This window comes from Arvicola amphibius, chromosome 11 (assembly GCF_903992535.2).
Source record: "Arvicola amphibius chromosome 11, mArvAmp1.2, whole genome shotgun sequence".
NCBI lineage: Eukaryota > Metazoa > Chordata > Mammalia > Rodentia > Cricetidae > Arvicola > Arvicola amphibius.
The window spans coordinates 66,986,360-67,003,000 of NC_052057.2; the positions used below are offsets into that span (position 1 = coordinate 66,986,360).

General features: G+C 39.5%; 1 protein-coding gene across 3 annotated transcripts in view; it reads right to left on the bottom strand.

The window, feature by feature from the left end:
* Hnf4g (hepatocyte nuclear factor 4 gamma) overlaps positions 1-16,641 on the bottom strand; it is a 142,971-nt gene that overhangs the window by 66,612 nt on the left and 59,718 nt on the right. The window contains exon 2 of one of the 3 annotated variants that reach the window (XM_038347738.1): positions 10,303-10,360. The exons of 1 other annotated variant lie outside the window; for it this stretch is intronic. The gene's annotated coding sequence lies outside the window, so the exon portion shown is untranslated. Of the gene's footprint in view, positions 1-10,302; positions 10,361-16,641 lie in introns of those variants that run through there. One more of the 3 variants, XM_038347735.2, reaches the window with a different exon arrangement.

A 16,641-nucleotide genomic window follows, 5' to 3' on the forward strand; every position in this document is an offset into this window, starting at 1 on the left:
ACCCTGAGGCAAACAACAAGGAATGATTGTAACTTATAGCCATGGAAGCAGGTTTTAATATGGAGCCTTTTGGGCCAACAATATGCTTCAGTGAGTAAAGGTTCTTGCTATTGAGCCCAATGGCCTAAATTTAGTCCCTGGAACCCACAGGATAGAAGGAGAGAATAGACTCTAGCAAGCTGCCCTCTGACTCCAGACAAACGTGGTACTGCCTGCCCAGGGCAGAATAAGTAAATGGTTTTGTTTTTGTTTATTTTTAACTTTGCTTTACAACACTGTACATGTGACTTGGATCTTGTAAATGGAAAAATGATTGTAACTGAGTTCTAGAGCTGCCAGTAGGCGACTGAAGGACTTGCAGGCTACTAGTAATGTAGAAATATTTGACTCTTAATCGGGGAACTGAGTCACAGCTCTGGGGGCCCATTTCTCCCCCACTGTTCAGTTTTGTGCCACGTGGGACCCTCACAGGTGGAGAAGCTGGAAGAGATGTGGTTGCCTTTCAGCTCCTTCAGTAACCACAGGCAACCTGAAGCTTGGACTCCATCAAACAGGAGATGGTCATAGTGGCCTCTAGGCATTTCTGCTGGCATTGCAGGCCATTTGATCAGCATCCTTACCTCACTAGAGGTGTGAGGAGCTTGAGAGATAGTATACAATTTGAGTGAAATGAGAATAAGATACTGGGGGTAGACCCTCCCCGAAGTGACCCCTGAGCGATTTTCTATGAAAGAACACTGAAGTGGAACCTTAGAGGTGCCATCAAGCAAAGAGTGCCATGAGAGGGTGGCTGAGAGACTTCTGAGGAAGGGCTGGACTGCTGTGGGCACCAGAGAACTCATTACTGGAGATATGTTTCCTTATAGAAACCAAATGCTTGAAGTGTGTCTGTGTGTATGTCTATGTGTATGTTTTTGTGTGTGTATCTGTGTGTGTGTCTGCGTGTATGTGTGTATCTCTGTCTGTGTGTAACTGTCACTGAGTGTGTGTGTGTACCTGTGTCTGTGTTTGTATGTGTGTGCTGTCTTTGTGTGTGTATCTGTTTCTCTCTCTCTCTCTCTCTCTCTCTCTCTCTCTCTCTCTCTCTCTCTCTCTGTGTGTGTGTGTGTGTGTGTGTGTGTGTGTGTGTGTATACCTCCTGACATTTTTTTTTATAACTGGGACTTCTGAAGAAGAATTTCTGGAGAGAAGTTGTGTCTGCAAAGACTGACTGATTAAAAGTGGCTGATGTGGAGAGGTTGGGATGTTGCAGTTCCAGAGGTTAAGTACCTCGTCTTGAGTTGGCTTTCGTCCCCTAAATAGCCGTTCCTTGTCTACCTGTGTATCAGAACTAACATCCTGTGACTAACAGGTAAAAATCTTTGGAAATCTATTAACTTAGCAGACCACTAAGAACAAAACCAAAAGCTAAACATAGTATCAGATATGTTTAAGACTAATTGAAAAGCTTTCCCCATGCCTCTGTAATGACCTCTCTGATATACCATCAATGTATTTTAAACTTGCCTTGATTTATAACTTGTCTTGTTCTTTAAATCTATATAACTTTATGAAAATGGTGGAAGATGAACTTTGAGGGGAACCTGTATTCCCAAGACATGATCGCCCAAAATACCTTTAAAACAAACCACCTCTTATCCGCTTCAAGATGAGAGCTGTGGTTTTGGCATACACAGGTCCAAAACGAAAAATATTGTCAGTTTTGCAAAACTGTATTCCACTAAAGTGGTAACAATCTACACTGAAAAAAGCAGCATCCTCTTGACTTTCCTAACTTGAATATTTCCCGCCTTAATTTTAAATGTGTAGTGATAACAATAAGGTGTGCGTGATATGCATGTGACTGGGTTGTTCCTGATAAATCATCTTGGTTTATAGGAGACTACAAGGTCACTCATGGGTATGGATGCAATTTCTCACTTACAGACATTAACAGAGAGAGGATAGCTGTAAGAAATGACAACTATCATTATTTGTTAAGAAAGAAACCTAGTCTGCCCTTTAGTGGATGTTATAATAAGCTATCAGAACAAGTAATACTTAAAATGTTACCTGTGCTTTTCTTAAGTGCCGTCATTAGCTTTATATTAAAGAGAACAAGCATAAGATTCATGACATAAATCCAACTTGAGATGAATCACACTGAACTTCAGTGAAGACTGACAGAGAAGAAGCAGTTTTCATGGAGAGAAACCAAGGCATCACCTCAGGGCTTTAGACTGTAAAGCCACCTGGTGAGGTCCAGGGGGCAGTGTAATAAAGGAAGAGGGAAGTGGCTGCAGCCAAGGGCACAAGCCCAGGGGCAGGCCCCAGGGCAACTTCCCCTGCAGAAATGGGAGATGGTTCTCCTTTTAACAAGACAATGTTAATAGGCTGGAAAAGGAGAAGACGACTTAGTCCTGCTGAACAGTTTAGGAACAACAAATGTTCCTAAGGGTAAGTGTCATTTGTGTTAGCAGACAGTTCCCTTGATTGATGTAGGGCAATAAAATTAGGAAACTTTATATAGGAGCGATTTCAAATAAAAAAATAAGTAAATAAACATCTTAAGTAAATACTCATTCCTTAGAGACATCATCAATTTTATATTTTGGAAAATGTACCATGATAGGTTATTGGCTATTTTCTCATCACATTGAAAGATCTTTTGGGATCATAAACACATCCTTCCTAACCTTAATATGCCCATGCATGCTCAACACTCTCACCATTGAGTGTAGCCGTGCTCAGATACTCAGTGTTCCTTAATACTGACACTTTGTTTCCGGTAGAAGGAAAGATTAAATTTTAAAGCTAAACCTAAAAAAATGTATTAGTAATTACTTCAATCAGCAAGCAATTATAAGATGATGGTATAATAATGAGCATAATGAGCACTACCCCTGTTTCATACAGAATTAAAACATGAATGCTTCCTTTGTGGCTTCTACAGTGCAAAATTCAAAAGTGTTCTCAGTGGAAAAAAGAAGTGAGATGACCAGTCATCACAACATTTAAAAGCGTGTTAACTTTCATGTGTTTTCCTGGGCTGTGAAAACTCCAAAGACGCCATGAAGCAGCATCCAAATGAAAGACTAACATAAACCCTTTCAAAATCTGCACAAGAGGATCTCATCAAAATACTCTAAAATTTTCAGGTAAGCTGTGACCAGCTAATTTATTTGCTTAAGTAACTAAGGAGCTGTGAAACATTCCGTAACTTCATTGTCATTCGGAGGGGCTTCTGTAGCACAATGTCAAGAACTTAGTGGACAATGTCCAAACAGATCTCTCTCTCTCTCTCTCTCTCTCTCTCTCTCTCTCTCTCTCTCTCTCTCTCTCTCTCTCTCTCTCCCTCTCTCTCTCTCTCTCTCTCACACACACACACACACACACAGAGCCAAAAGACACTTGGATACAATGCAGAATCTTGTTGATAATGCAGCCTGACAATCATTTCTGTGCTAGTTTTAACTGACAATTGCTAAGTTTCAGATGACAACACAGCTCTTAAAACAGCATTCCCCAGTATAAATTTCCACTCTGCTGTACTGTCTCCACAGAGGTCAAGAAAACCTTATCTCTCCCTAAAGACACACCACTGATCCATCTGGTCAACCAACATCTGATAATCACACTATCAGCAGAACATGCAAGAAGTAAAAGGTTTGATGCGTGCTACATGTAGGCCATGTTTAGGTGCAGCAATCTTTGGACAGTTCGGGAGAAATTACTTCTACATAGGGTAAAAGGATTAATTTTCTATCATTCACTACTAAAGCTTCTAACATAAGGAAGCTGGTGGAAAATTATTGTTATTTTCTCATTATATTACAACCCAACCACAGATTTATCTCATTTTGCACCCCCTTCCCTAGGTGCCCCCCATCTCCCCTCAGAAAAGATCAGGCCAACTAGGGACAACAACCAAACACCACATAATATGTTACAATAATATCAGGTACATACAACCATATCAAGGCTGGATGAGGCAACCCAGGAGTAGGAAATGGATCCCATCAGTAGCAAAAGAGTCAGTGATCACCCTCACCCCTACTGTTAGGAGTACCACAAGAACACCAAGCTACTCACCAGTAACATCTATGTGTGGGACCTAGGTCAGATGGCTACGTGCTCCCTGATCTTTGTAAGTTTCTATGAGTCCTGGTCAATTGGTTCAAGCTGTGTTCTCTTGGTGTCTCTGACCCTTCCTGTTGCTCTGATCCTTTCTCCCCCTTCTCTACGAGACTCCCTGAATTCTGCCTAATGTTTGACTGTGGGACTTTCCATCTGTTCCTATCAGTTGCTGGATAAAATCTCTCTAGTTCTCCGGTTATTAATTACTCTGCTAGGCTCTGGCCCCAGAACACTCTGTTGTCTGAGGTTTTGGTCCTGCCTGGTTTTTATAGTCACTAATTCCCAAGGAAATCATACAGAGGTCTACATTAACTATAAACTGATTGGCCCATTAGCTCAGGCTTTTTATTAACTCTTATAACTTATATTAGCCCATTATTTTTGTCTATGTTTGCCACATGGCTCTGTACCTTTTTTTAGCAGGCCAGGTCACATCTTGCTTTTTTGTGGCATGCTTACAACTTCAGAAAAAGCTTCCTTCTTTCCAGAATACTCTTGTTCTCATTAATTCACCTCTACTTTTTGTCTGGTTGTCCCACCTATACTTTTTGCCTGGCTACTGACCAATCAGCATTTATTTAAAATATAATTGTCAAAATACAATTGTCCCACATCACGTTCCCTCTTTTTTGACAAACAGAGGGGCCCCCTCTCTTTACAACAACACTCTTTAGTCAGGACAAACTATAGGTTGAAGGATTTTGTGACTGAGTTAGTATCTCAACCCCTCCACTTGAGGCCTTTCCTGGTTTCAGGAATATGGTTGGTTCAGGCTCCATGTCCCCCCATTCCTAGGAGTTTTTGATAGGGTTACTCTAGTAGATTCCATGGTGTTTCCATTGTACAATTATTTTTCTACTATCCACTAATAAAGCTTCAAGACAGAATCAAAACTGCTGATGTAAAAGGTTTTAGCGTGGTCAGTCATCTTTAGAGTTCCATTAGAGAAGTGTAATACTGCATGTGACAAATATTAAAGACCACTTTTGTTCCATGATACCTTCAGCCCTTTTCTCACTTAATTCCCATTTTAGGAGAAATATATTTTAAAACAGAAAAAGCTGAGGGTTAAAACGTGATAGTAACTTGAGCAAGGACAGACACTGCCAACACGATTCTCTTCTCGTCATGTCACATTTAGAATGGACTGCACCACTTTCACCAACATTCAGTGTGGCCTCACAGCTCCGATGTCTCCACATTGAAGCGCCTACCTCTTGATATATATTTTACTATCTTCAAAGAAAAAAATGTGTTTATTAGAAAACCTACTGTACAAGGAAAAACAATGATTTCAGTGAGCACATACGTATGTGTCAAATGGGTTACTCTTTCATAATAACACAACTTCTAAAAACACTCAAGATTCTTCAAGCCAAACTGACAAATGCTATCTTCCGCTCGCACTAAGTCTGCTGAAGGTGCTATCAGTAAACAAGACATGAATAAAGCAAGGAGTTTGCAGTAGCTAGACTAATTTTGACATTCTTTAGTTTTTAGTAGTGCTTTAAACCTATGTAGGCCAGATTATTGACCACTAGATTGAACCTCCATTGTCTTGTTTTTTATTAAGATAAATTTTTACCAAAATTGGTCTTAAACTATGAACTCAGAGGTCCCCATCAATTTCAGCCTCTTGAGTTACTGAGTCAACAGGAAAAGAGCTAAGGTACTTTGTTAAATCTAATGAAATAAAACAAAGCAATCCTTTACACTTGCTTTTTAAATTGAATCTACTCCTAAACAGTAGAAAAATACTAATACTTGGTGTTGGGGCACTTAAGTTTAGCTCATGGAACTGGAGGGGCCATCTGACCTGTGTCCACTCATTTATTACTTAGACCCAGGGAACATGAAGAAACTTAACTTACTACGCAAATTTGGGAAGAGTAAACTGAGATATATACTTATATCCCCACCCTGTTTATTTGGGAATGAAGCTGCATGCATACTTGCAAAAGCAGTGAAAAGCAAAGTAATCCTTACCATAGAACTGTTCACAAAATAAAATATGGTACAAACAGTCCACTATAGAAATACATGGAGTGTCAACTTTCTAAAGAAAACCTTCAGGTATATTAGATCACTACAAATAATAACTGACCTCAAAAGGTAAATTTTCTACCAATTTCAGCCTAAAAGGTGAAGAAGGTAAAATAAATGTCATACTGAGTATCTGGTAGTAAGACATACACTCAATCTTAGAAGAAAAATTTATATTAGAAATTAAAAGTAATTTAGAAAAGTATATATACGTTGCTAGTTAGATACATATAATATATTTTAGTTCCTTCTCCATAATAAGAAATTATACTTCTATGGTTTTCTATAACTGCAAAATAAGACTTGGTATTGAGCAGTTTCTTAGCATTTGAAAATAAATACTAAGAAAAATAAAATAAATGAATAAAAAAGAAAATAGATGAATAAATTTTAAAAACCAACCTTATTGAAGCTGTAGGTTTTTAGCACTCATCAGTATAACTGATCCATGAACCATTAGTGAGCCAAAAAATAAGAAAGTTCAGTAAAATAATTATAAGCTCACATGTTTATTTTGTTCTAAGACTGAAATGGAGACCTTTGTACCAAATGATGCCTAGAAACAGACTTTTTTGCATGTGTGATTGAGCATGCACAGACACACAATATACACATGTGTACAATCTCATATTTTTCTCTTAGTTCTACAGACTTACATATAAACACTCTTGTAACTATTCCTAATGTCACAGATTTTTTTAATAAGCAAAAAAGTGGTATTATTTAAGCCCTTTTTTAAAGTAAATATTTAACCACTTCCTACGTATAACCCCAGTAGCACAGATAATAAGAGCAACAATGAATAAATGGGACCTCCTGAAACTGAGAAGCTTCTGTACAGCAAAGGACACTGTCATTAAGACAAAAATGCATCCTACTGAATGGGAGAAGATCTTCATCAATTCTCCATCAGAGAAAGGTCTGATCTCCAAAATATACAAAGAACTCAAGAAACTAGACATTAAAAAATTCTAATTAACCCAATTAAAAAACTAGATATTGAACTAAACAGAGAATTCTCAATGGAAGAAGTTCAAATGGTCAAAAGACACTTAAGGTCATGTTCAACCTCCTTAGCTATCAGGGAAATGCAAATCAAAACAACTTTGAGATACCATCTTATACCTGTCAGAATGGCTAAAATCAAAAACATCAATGATAGCCTATGCTGGAGAGGATGTGGAGTAAGGGGAACACTCATCCATTGCTGGTGGGAATGCAAACTTGTGCAACCACTTTGGAAAGCAGTGTGGCAGTTTTTCAGGAAATTGGGAATCAACCTACCCCAGGATCCAGCAATACCACTCTTGGGAATATACCAAAGAGATGCCCAAACATACTACAAAAGAATTTGTTCAACTGTGCTCATAGCAGCATTATTTGTAATAGCCAGAACCTGGAAACAACCCCCTCAATGAAAGAATGGAAAAAGAAAGTGTGGAATATATACACATTAGAGTACTACCCCGTGGTTTAAAAAAAAATGACATCCTGAATTTTGCATGCAAATGGATGGAAATAGAAAACACTATCCTGAGTGTGATAACCCAGACCCCAAAAGATGAATAAGGCATGTACTCACTCAGTAGTGGACTCTAGCCATAAACAAAGGACATTAAGCCTGTAGTTCACAAGCCTAGAGAAGCCAAAGGAAAACATATATATAGATCCTCCTGGAAATTGGAAGCAAACAAGATCGTCCAGCAAAAGTTGGGAGCCTGGGTGTGGGGGTAAGGTGGGGGGGGGTTATGGGAAGGGAAGAGAGGGAGAAAGAAGGGAGAAGGGAAAAGCTGGGGAGAGCTTGGGGGAGTGGGAGGGTGGAGATGGCGGAAGGCAGATATAGGAGCAGGGAAGAAGATATCTACATTAAGGGAGCTATTTAGAGTTGGCAAGAGCCTTGGCTCTAGAGGGGATCCCAGGTGTCCACAAGGATGTCTCCAGTTAGGTCCTTGGGCAGCATAGGAGAGGGTGCCCGAACTGTCCTTGTCCCACTATCGCACTGATGATTATCTCGAATATCACCACAGAATCTTCATCCGGATGGAGATAGAGACAGAGACTCTCATCAGAGCTATGGACTGAGCTCCCAAGGTTCAGTTGAAGAGCAGAAGGAGGGAGAAAATGAGCAAAGAAGTCTGGACCACGACTTGGTCCACCCACTGAGACAGCGTGTCTGTTCTAATGGGAGCTCACCAAATCCAGCTGGACTGGGAATGAACGAGCATGTGATCAAACTGGACTCTCTGAATGTGGCTGACAATGGGGGCTGAGAAGCCATTGATAAAGGCACTAGGACTTGTTTCTACTACATGTACTGGCTTTTTGTGACCCTAGCCTATTTGGGAGCACAGCTTCTTAGGCCTGGATGTAGGAGGGAGGGCCTTGGACTTCCCACCCTTAAGAGAGGTTCTCAGCCCTCTCTTAAGGAGGAAGAGGGAGGGAGTAGAATGAGTGGGAGAGCAGAAGGAGAATGGGAGGTGTAGAGGAAGTGTAAATTTTTTAATGGAAAAATAAAAAAAATAGAAGCTAAGACATCTTCTCACTTCTTTCTAGTCTTTTAATTTCAATCCAATCTATCAGTACCTGATAGGTTAATCTTTTAAAAAGCTGCCTAACATAGTTCATTAAGTCTCCTTAATGTGCAAATAGTAATAGCAGGAAGATGAGCAGTGTTCTCAATTCCTGTATGATAAAGAACAGGACTTCTCAGTTGACACTGTTTCCTTAAATTCCAGTTTAGATAAAATTGGTAAACTTAATATTTTTTGAAAAGTATCTATACATTTTCCTTAAAATTTAGTATTTGTGTTTCTGTAAAACAATATATCCAAAAATGTTAAACTATGATCTGTAGTGGGACAAATAACTTAAATTCTAACCAATCTGATGCATAAGCATGTTTATTTGTGGGCTTTCTGCCATTATCACATAAATCTAAATACTTTTCATGATACAATAATGACATTGACCCTTTCTCCTAAAATCATGATCTACTGAATCTGGTCACCTCTAAAAGGATAAGCATCCACAATTTAAATGTTCTTATCCACATTTTCTATGGCCTTATTCTTTTTCTTGGACTATTCTAATTTCATGTCTCATCCAACTGTCAGCTTACTCAATCTATTAAAAATAAACTATCAACTAAAAAAGTCTGCATTGAAAGTCAGGCACTACTCTTTCTCTAAATGGACCAGAAGCAGAGAAAACAAGTTGCTGCCCTCTCGGGGTTTCCAGTGTGGACTCTGTGGTACAACTGGTTCCTCTCAGTACAAAATGTCCTCTGTGAGAGAGGCTTACTGAAGTTGAGGAAATAAGTGAAATTTACAGTACTCAGGAAGTTCACAAAACTCACAGGACTCAGCAAACTCCTGAAAGGTACAGAAGTCCCAAGGGCCTTACCCAAAGTTATATGTTACATAATTAGGTCAAGTTTCCTGAAAGATATGAAGAGAATTTCAAGGAAGCAAGTTTTGTGAGTGGTCGCCCATGATGGCAAATTGGGCTTTTCATTCCTGTAGTTTCTTTTGATGCTCCTATGCTCCTGTAACTTCTCACCAAACACCTGCTACTAACCTCAATACATCCACTGGTTCACAAAGCTACAGTAATGGAAAACTGGCCATGACTTTATTTTGCTTTTCTTTTAGATTGTACATATGTCTCAAACTTTTTTTTTGTTTTTGGTTTTTCGAGACAGGGTTTCCCTGTAGTTTCTAGAGCCTGTCCTGGAACTAGCTCTTGTAGACCAGGCTGGCCTCGAATTCAGAGATCCGCCTGCCTCTGCCTCCCGGGTGGTGGGATTAAAGGCATGCGCCACCACCGCCCGGCATGTCTCAAACTTTTCTCTTCACTTTTTTTCTAGGTGGTTGTGGTCAATGTCTTTCCTGGAGTGGCCAGACTATTTCTCACATATTCCCCTGGGAAAGTCACAAAAAGTCACCCTGCTCTTCTCAAAGCGTCAGTCATTTCCTCTTATTTCACAGCTGCTTCAGGCCCCTGTCCTCCCCTCCTCTTTTCCATCATACACTCAAGAGCACTGTGCAGACTTGCAGGCATGGAATCCTAACTGTCTGCATTGACACTGTGTACCCCCAGTTCCTAAAGGCACCAAAAAGAGAAACCCAGCTGAGCAGCACTCACCAGCTTTGTGAGTCAGGCACCCAAGTCTCTTCTTTTCTCTCAAGCTCAGTTTCCTTGTCTGTGAAAAGAAAGGATTGAGCTGTGTCAGTGACATTCAAATCCTACAAGACAGGGTCTGGAGGTGACTTTCAAGTCTTAACAGACAGGGTCTAAAGGAAAAACCCAGTGCTCCTTAACATGACGAGCTACTCTCTTAACCAAGCAGTTCCTTACATCCCCTTCTGCTGCCACAGTTAAATCCTGTGTATGGTTTTAGAAAAGAAAAACTCAATTCTGAATGTGTGTGCATGCCTGTGCATGTGTGCTTGTGCGTGCATGCATGTGTGTGGGGTGTGTGTGTGCATGTGTGTGTGTGTGTCTGTGTGTGTGTGTAGGTGTGAATAGCCATGCTCATGCATGTGGCATGTGGAACCCAGAAAAGGATGTCAGAGGTTCTCTATTGCTCTTTCACTTATATGCTGTGATTAAATGCTCTTATTAAATATGAATCGTGCCATTTCACCTAACCTTACTGGTCATCAGTGTCTTAAGACCAACCTGGCTTTCTCCACCAAACCAGTGATGGGGTTAGAGAAATACAAATCCATACCTGGCTTTTTGTTGGAGTACTGGGGATTTAAAATCAGGTCCTCTTATCCACTATGCCATTTCTTCTCTCGGAACTCCTGACTAATTTTTATATCATAAAATCTCAGTAGTCTTCCATCTTCAGGTATTTTCCCCACTTTCTATGCCACACAATATCGAAATGTAAAGAAGAGTTGAGGTGGGGTCGGAGGGGAGCAAATAATGAAGACAGAATAAGGTTAAAGCTTCTTTTCGTATATGGAGCTGTGGTAACAACGTGTATGTAATATTCTCAACAACTACAAAAGATACATAGCATTGTGCCCAATTTCCATTTAAAAACTCAAAGCTGAGAAAACTTTGGCTGTCTTCATCAAATCTATGACGAAGAAGCAGAGATATAGAAGTCTACTTTTATTCTAACCTTCTAGCTTCCCTTGAAAGAAGCGAACGGGCCTGTCTTATCATGTTCACGGTTTCCATCTGTGCCTGACAAACAGAAAATTCTAGAAACTTGGGGAATACAGTAAATCATTATTCTTATTTTGTCAATTAGAAAAATCAATGTATAGAGAAAGGAAAATTATTCCCAAGTGAAGTTAACTCAACAAGACAAGGATGGAGTTCAATACTTGGATCCACACTCTGTGCTCTTGCCTCCCTCTACACCAAAACTGACTCCTCTCAAGGAAGGAACAGGGAGCAGTGAGAGGACAGACACAGGGCTGATAGACGGTGTGGGGCAGGTGGGGGAATTCTGAGAAGCCCACTGTTTACTCCCTAGAGCCGCTAGGGTCGAGTGAGATAATTTCACGGAAAGTACCTTGAAAGATCTAAACCACCCCAACAGCAAGCTGCATTAGTAGCCATTCAACATCAGGCACCATTATTAATATCACATATCTTTACCTTTACAACGTTTCACAGGGTGATTAGAATACAAAAGAACCATACAGAGAATTAATTGCTTAGAAATCCTTCAGAAACTGAAACAAAAGGACAGACAGCTTGACACTGTGCACATCACGGCACAGAGTTGGTGATACAGGCTGGCTTTCACTTCATGATATACAGTCCATCCTGGCAGTGAAATAATTCAAATTTTCAATTTTTCTTGGATTTCATCATGAACTCAATCAAAAGTATGAAAGTCAGTATTTTAATATCCTTGCACGTAGTGTAAAAATAAATAGTATGCCCTACTACCTGAACCCTTCAAGCATTTTTTATTTTGATTGTCTTCCTATTATATTGAGAGATTGCCAGGATTTTATCAAGAAGATCACCCACGTAAGCTAGAGCATTATTATGGTGCCCGCAGTGCTGTAAGTCACAGGACGGATGAGTGATTAAAAGCCATGGACTTGTGACAAGGACCATAAGGAGATCAGACAAGAAGCTACCCTCCTTTAAAAGAAGGAGAAGGAAAAAAAAATACCAGAGTGATTTAACCCCTTGCGTTCCATTGCAGTGCAAGTGCTGCAGCATTATTTGATTGATGTGTATGGTTCTTTGGGATTGGATTCCCTATAGCAAATGGCTTACAAAGGGCAGGAAGAAGACAGCAGGATTTCTGTACGGAACAACAGTGTGACTGCTGTATTGACTTTGGGCCAGTGAAGACAATGCCATTTAATATCCTTACCACCAACATTAGGCACTGATATTAGCAGAGCTCCACTTCTTTGTGGTTGTTTATTGACAGTAGTTACACTTTCCTGGCTCACTGAGTAAATTCAACCGAAAAGTGCATTTCTAGTATAATCAAGCTGCACAAAATTTAATTAAATGATTTATATGTGTTGGGCAAGGTATAAGGTGAGAAAAAAAATGTCCCTTAAAGGAATGCAAGCTCTAGAGTGAAGGAGAAGCAATAAAATGAATTTCTGCAGTGAAGTATATTTGAAAAACTACCCTCATCTGGTTAAAGGAGAGAATAATTGTTTTAAGGCATAACCACAAAATGCTAACAATATTCTTTTTAGCAAGGGAAAACAGTAATTACCATAGGTATATTTTCTTTTTCTTTCTTTTCCTTTTTTTTTTTTTTTTTTTTTTTTTGGTTTTTCAAGGCAGGGTTTCCCTGTAGTTTCTAGAGCCTGTTCTGGAACTAGCTCTTGTAGACCAGGCTGGCCTCGAACTCAGAGATCCGCCTGCCTCTACCTCCCGAGTGCTGGGATTAAAGGCATGCGCCACCACTGCCTGGCAGGTATATTTTCTTTTTAGCAGTTCTTAATACATCTATATTTTAAAGCCTTTTGTTGATGTATTCACAATAAAAAGATATATTCATGAAATACGTGTTTACATACACACGTAGTATATTTACAACACACACAGATACACACACAGATACACACACACACACACACACATGCACACACAAACACCTATGTACGTCCTGGGTATTTACCAAGGATGTTGCGCTTGTCTTATTGGTGTTAAAAAAAAGAAAAGACCTTATCCAGAGCAACATCACTTTCCCAATGAAAAAAATTCTCTAGACACAGTTGGGCAGCACATTTTGAAGACTCCCAATGCAAGGTCACTGACTCCATATGTGAGACAGGTAGGGCGGCTGAGAACAAAGCTAACCTCTGATCTGGTTCTTGAAGACAGATCCAGTTTGCTGAATATAGAAGACAGTTTATGACTCTCTAAAGGCTGTGAATGAAGTGGTGGCTCAGTGGTTAAGATCACTGGCTGCTCAGCCAGAGGAACTGGGTTCAATTCCCACAGCTAACAACTGTCTATGACTACAACACCTAACATCCTCACACAGACATACATGCAGGCAAAACACCAATGAACATAAAATGAAAATAAATAAGTTATTTAAAAAAAAGAGTAAGGGGGGATACGCTTGTTTTGATATTTTTTTTAATCACTGACTTGTTAGGTAGCACAAACTGGTCCTAAATTCACAATCTACTCGCCTTAGCCTTTGAATATTAGGGTTATACATATATGCCACAACACCCAGCCCAGAGTAAGTTTTGTGTGTATATTCTATAAATAGTCAATGTTCAGTGGGGAAAGGATGCTGGAAATTGGAGTTTCCTGAAGAAAGAAAGAAATGTAGTCGAGTCAAAGTTCTTAGATGTTAACTAAAGATAGGTGAGTTTTATCCTCTAGTCATTTAAACCCAGAAACTCAGTATCTGGGGCCTAAAAGCTCAGACACACTCAGATTTCCCTTTTAAAACTAGATGCTTCTGCCTCCAGGGTTTTGTAAGAAAAGTTTTAGTTGAAAGTAAAATATTTCAGTAAAGAAAAAAACAGAAACGTGGAAATTTGAAAGGCAAATAAATTGGATCTAACAGAATCTTCATAATTTAGTGGTGCAAGCCTATAATTCCTGCTTGTTGGAAGGTTAGGGTAGGGGGATCATATACTTAAAGTCTGCTTGGGCTACAAAAATAGTTTGCGTGAGAATAACACTGAGATCCTACTTCAAAATCCAAGTGAAAGGAAAACTGAGGATAGAGCTAAATGTTAGAGCACTTACCCAGCCCGAAGCCTAGGCTCTATCCCTCAATATTAATATATATTGATTTAAGGATTAGAAAAAGGAATATCCAGGGCAATTCAAGAAGAAATTGATAACGAGACATTAAGGAAATGTAGGTTTTACCAAACAAAGAATCTGTGAAATGATGGGTGTTTGTTGGAAAAGTGGAACCTCCAGGATATTCAATGACAAAAATGAACCACAGGTCTGATATTTCAGGAGACACTGTGGCCATTTCCCCTCTTTCTCTGTCAGTACTTATGTGAGATATTCAAGAGGAAGTGCAAGCCAGTGAGTGAGTAACGTTGTCATTTAAGCGGAACTCCTTAAAAGGTTTAAGGCAGCTTCCACTAATGACCAAAGAAGCAAATAAAACATGAGTTACTGCAACAACACTACAGACCATTCTTATGCTTTCCTTCCCATAGCGATTACACTATCGCCCACCTCTGCAGTTCCTTGTGGGTGGATTCCGCACCCACACCCTGTGCTGTAGTTTACAGTGCCTCGCGCTGGGTGGAGTCCGTTTCTCCAGGCCAGGCAACTGCACTGAGTAGTCGAGTCAGCCTGATGGAATGACTCACTGGGCATGTAGAAGAGAATATACCTGAGAGTTTACCAGAGTTTTTCCTGCTCCTTCAGCCAGCACTGAAATCTGAAACCCAATCAGAATTCTGTGCTTTAATTTGACTCTGGAAAAGCCGAGCCTCAAATAAGCAGATTACAGTCCTGTGAGCTAGAAAGCTGGATAAAATACACTGAAACATAAGAGGTTTATGTCCATTTACAAAAATTAAGTGGTATTATTATAGTAATACCAGTAATACCTGGCTAATTTAGCCATTCTCTGAATAAAATTATTTTTCTTAAGATGTCGGCTTTATGGAGGCACAAGCTCCCATCTCAAGCTGCTGTCTCAGCAATAGAGGTCTAACAGGTGGGAGTGGCCGCTCACCAAGAAAGAGACGACAGGGAAAGCACAGCCTCTCAGAGAGTTTTAACACTGAAACACAGCACACTTTATGTTGCTCTTTAAGTCCTAAAAACTACATCACTTGGGACAGGCCAGGTGCACTGGAGTTTGTCAGAAATGAAGTCGTCTCTTCTAATGTTGGGTGAAGGGACCAAAAGGAGCTCTCCCTAGGAAACCACAGTGCTCACTGGTTCATGGGAGAGAGGCCAAGGGATACGATGGAACAGAAGTGGTCACAAGGATACACCTGCAGCCAGAAAATCCTAGTGTATTATAGAATTAAATGTTCAAAAGAGTGAAGAGAAATGGGATGATGATGGAAAAGCAAGTGAAAAGACAAACTACCTCCTTCAGACACCTGACCAAAGACATAATGATCGATAGAGAAAAGATATAATTATTATATTATCTAACATATATTATGACATACAATTATAGACAATGCAATTTTCTCATTATACTATATTATAGATGGCATAATTATTAAATATTTTATTTTATATCTACTTATGCAGAAATATATATGAAAATATTTTTATTTCAAGGAAAGGAAATAATTGACTAATTGCAGTGGCTTTTTAAATGTGTGTAATTCAAATGTAAATGTACATCATATAGAGCATCCCTATATTCATACGGAGTCTACAAATTCCCCTAGATTTCATAGAATATGACTCAAAAATTGGCTGGTTTTTTTTGTTGTTGTTCTTTATATTTTCAGTGCTAAGAGTTGAACTGAGAGCCACACATAGACTATGTGACAGCCACTCCACTGCCAAAGTGCATTCCTAGATTAATTTCTTTTTAATATGTATGGATGTGTTTGTTTTTATGACTATATAAGGTATGTTCATATATCACACATGTGTGTATTGCCTGCAGAGGGCAGAAGAGGGTATCAGAACTCCCTGGAACTTGAGTTACTACTGATTGTGTACTGCTATGTGGGTGATGGGAATCAAGCCCAGGTCCTCTGGAACAGCAGCCAGTGCTTGCTCTTTCTGTCTAGCTGAATTATAATAGCACACAGGTATGGATCTAATGAAATTGAATGAAGGTGACCCAAGAATCATTCATATTTCAAGAAAAGTTGATATTTTGATCTTTTTGACTATGATATATTAATTAAACACTTGTGAATTTTATTATGACATTTTTATACATGTAAATTTTGGCCCCATCTCTGGCTCCCCAGTCTCATCTCTTATGCGTTGATCACCCTGTCCTTCCTAAGTGTCTCTCTTCTTATTGTGGAGGAAGGAAAAAAGGCAGGGCTAGAGCTCAGAGGG